The following is a 3,990-nucleotide window of genomic DNA, read 5'->3' on the forward strand; positions in this document are numbered from 1 at the left end:
CCTGCCCGACTCGCCAGTCGCTTCCTTGGCTTAGTCTGCCGTCCTTGCTTTTCCTGCTTGTTACTCTTTGAACAATTTTTATTAAACTTGCGCAGTTCCACCCACTGGGGTGTATTCAAACTATGTTGAATGCTGGCCTTTCGAAGGTCTTTTGAGTAAATATGATCGTGTGTGTGTTTGTCTTCCATTCGCGTATGCTTTTTATCCTTAGGCTATTTCCGTTGCCGCCTTCCCCTGGCTACTGCCTTCCCAACCGGCAGCTGCTCTGCAGCCTGTGGCTAGGGAAGGACTTGGCTATATTTATATTTTTTGGGGGGGAAGGCAAGTACTCGAGCTTTCTTAGATTAAAGCGAGGTGAATGGAAGCCGGCCGGCCGGCAACTCTGGTAGTCGGTCGGTGGTGGGAGAAAAACCGGCTTTTGTTATATTAGTCCATTAGTCCCTAGCCATTTTTCGTGTGGGCGTCCTTTCCTGCCTTTAACTCTTGCCAGCCGGACAGCCGGTTCTTCGAACTGCGACTTTTGGCAAGAGAAGGCTTGGGTGCCGGCACACTACTTGTCTGACCGCGGGTAGGACTTCTAATGTAACTCAAGGCGGCCAGTCCCCGGGCCGACTAGTCGAACTCGGTGCCGGATGAAAAAAGTGAATGTAATGACATGATCATAAGCATGATACTCTTCATTCATAGATAAAAGATGGCAGTCCCCGAGCTCTCCTCGAGGGGCCTATCGTCTCGTACTTAGTACAAAAGTTAGCGTGATACATACTGCATTTCAACTGTAAAATCTTCGGAGGAGGTTGGCGTTCCATGGTCGTTCCGACTCCTTGCCGGAGTCATCTCTCTTTCGTACCTTCGGCTTCTTCCGGCTGTGGTAGCGGCGCAAGCCCTGCTGGTAGATGGCAGACCGGCTGAGGGCTAACAGCCGGCCTTCTTCCAGCAGGTCGACGTTGTCTTCTCGTGCTTCCTTGGCCTCCGCCTCCGTGTACATGGTTACCCAAGGTGAGTCAAACTCGATGTCAGTTGGGATGACCGCCTCGGCACCATACACGAGCAAGAAAGGAGTGAAGCCGGTTGACTTGTTTGGGGTAGTGCGCAGACTTTAGAGGACGGCCGGCAGCTCATCGAGCCAACAGCCGGCCGAACGTTCCAGTGGTACGACCAGTCGGGGCTTGATGCCGGAAAGGATGAGGCCGTTGGCTCGCTCGACTTGGCCGTTTGACTGCGGGTGGGCAACGGACGCTAAGTCCAACCGGATGCCCGACGTCGCGCAGAAACGTGCCAATGCTCCCTTGGCGAAATTCATGTCGTTGTCGGTGATGATGCTGTGTGGCATGCCATACCGAGTTGTTATATCTGCGATGAATGTCACGGCAGTCGGCCCATTCAGCTTCTTGATCGGCTTTGCCTCAATCCATTTGGTGAATTTGTCCATGGCGACAAGCAGATGTGTCATGCCGCTGCGCGCCGTCTTGAATGGGCCCACCATGTCCAGTCCCCAAACGGCGAAGGGCCAAGTGAGGGGAATGGTCTTGAGTGCCGAAGCTGGCATGTGTTGCTTGGAGCTGAAGACTTGGCACCCTTTGCAATGTTTAACTAACTCCTTGGCGTCATCCAAAGCAGTCGGCCAAAAGAACCCATGGCGAAAAGCTTTGGCGACGAGTGATCTTGAGGCCGCATGGTGGCCGCATTCTCGTTGGTGGATGTCTCTGAGGATTGCAATGCCCTTTTCTTGCTCGACGCATCGCTGGAAGACTCCAGTGACACTGCGCCTGACGAGCTCTCTGTTGACGATTGTGTATGCTCCGGCTCGGCATTGGACTTGTCTTGCCTCTGTTTCGTCAGCCGGCGGATCTTGGTTTATTAGGAAGTTGAGGATGGACTGGGCCCATCATGGAGCTGCGACTTCATCTATTGCCAACACGGCTACTGCGACCGGGGCGGGCGGGCTGGGTGGTGAAATGTTGGAGTCGGCCGCCGCCTGTTGTGTTGGTGCAGTCCCCGGGCCGACTACGCAGTCCCCGGGTCTGGCGTAACTACGGAAGTCCCCGAGCCGCCTACTAACGTCCCCAGGCCGACTATCGAAGTCCCCGGGTCACCTGCTTGGTTCTTCGAGCCGGACCCGGCTGCGTCGGGGTCAGGCGGCATAAAGATGGAATCGGACTCTGGAGACGGCTTGATAAACGGCTTGAGGAGGCGTTGCAGAGAGACACCGGTTGGTATTGCCTGCCGAGTGGAGCCTATTCGAGCCAGGGTATCAGCTGGCTCGTTGTCAGCTCGCGGTACGTGGAGGAACTCGCATCCTTCAAAGTACCTGCTGATCTGCTGAACGAGGAAGCGGTAGCTTGCCATATTTGCGTCCTTGGCGTCCCAGTCGCCGGATGATTGCTGGACTACCAAGTCTGAGTCGCCGTAACACAGGATCCGGCGTATGCCGAGCTCTTTGGCAAGCCGGAGCCCGTGTATGAGCGCCTCGTACTCGGCCACGTTGTTGGAGGCGGCAAAGTGAATTTGCAACGTGTATCTGAGCTTATCTCCTTTGGGAGAGGTGAGGATGACACCGGCTCCCAAGCCGGTGCGCATCTTGGACCCGTCGAAGTACATGCGCTAATGAGTGGAGTCGGGAGCTGGCGGCAGGTACTGGGTCTCGGCCCAGTCGACGAGGAAGTCGGCCAATGCTTGGGACTTGATGGCGGTGCGAGGCTGGTAGAAGATCGTGTAGGGGGCCAGCTCGATGGCCCATTTCGCCACCCGGCCGGATGCATCCCGGCTGCCTATGATCTCGGCAAGCGGGGCGGTGCATACGACCATGATGGGGTGCTCCTGGAAGTAGGGCTTCAGCTTCTTGGTGGCGAAGTACACGCCATAGCACATCTTCTAGTAGTGCGGGTAGTTCTTCTTCGAGGTAGACAGCACCTCACTCAAATAGTACACCGGCCTCTGGACCGGCTGGGCTTGGCCCTCTTCTGGGCGCTGGACTACGATGACGGTGCTGACCACCCGGCTGGTTGCAGCAATGTAGAGGAGCATGGGCTCTTTCTCAGTCGGCGCCGCCAGGACGGGCGGCGTGGCCAGCATCTTCTTCAGCTCATGAAAAGCTTGGTCGGCTTGGTCGTTCCACTTGAAGTGAGTGGTCTTCTTCATGAGGCGGTAGAGGGAAGAGCTTTCTCTCCGAGCCGGCTGATGAAGCGGTTTAGGGAGGCCAAGCACCCGGTGAATTTCTGGACGTCTCGAAGTTTGGTGGGAATCACCATTCTCTCAATGGCCTTGATCTTTACTGGGTTGCATTCGATGCCGCGTTCGGAGACCAGGAAGCCTAGGAGCTGGCCGGCTGGCACTTCGAACATGCATTTCTCAGGGTTGAGCTTGATCTGGAACCGGCGCAGGTTCTCAAATGTTTCCTTGAGGTCTTCCAGCAAGGTGTCGCGCTTCTCCGTCTTCACCACAATGTTGTCTACATAGACGTGGGCATTTCTGCCGAGCTGCTTGAGGAGGCACTTCTGCATGCAACGCTGAAAAGTGGCACCGGCATTTCTTAAGCCGAATGTCATAGTCAGTTAGCAGAAAGCTCCGAATGGCGTGATGAAGGCAGTCTTCAGGCGGTCAGCCGGATCTAGCTTTATCTGGTGGTATCCTGAGTAAGCATCCATGAAACTCAACAGCTCGCATCCGGCCGTGGAGTCTATCACTTGATCAATCCTTGGCAGGGCAAAGGGATCTTTGGGGCAGGCCTTGTTGAGGCTCGTGTAGTCTATGCACATGCGCCACTTGTTATTCTTCTTTAGCACGAGGACCGGGTTTGCGAGGCACTCTGGAAAGAAAACCTCCATAATGAAGCCGGCTGCCAGAAGCCGGGCTATCTCTTCTCCTACAATCCTTCTTTTCTCCTCTGACAGTTGGCGGAGGGGTTGTTTGATTGGTTTTGCGCCTTCTCGGACGTGTAGCTTGTGCTCGGCGAATTCCTTCGGAACACCCGACATGTCCTTAGGGGAC

This window comes from Triticum dicoccoides, chromosome 1A, assembly GCF_002162155.2.
Source record: "Triticum dicoccoides isolate Atlit2015 ecotype Zavitan chromosome 1A, WEW_v2.0, whole genome shotgun sequence".
Lineage (NCBI taxonomy): Eukaryota > Viridiplantae > Streptophyta > Magnoliopsida > Poales > Poaceae > Triticum > Triticum dicoccoides.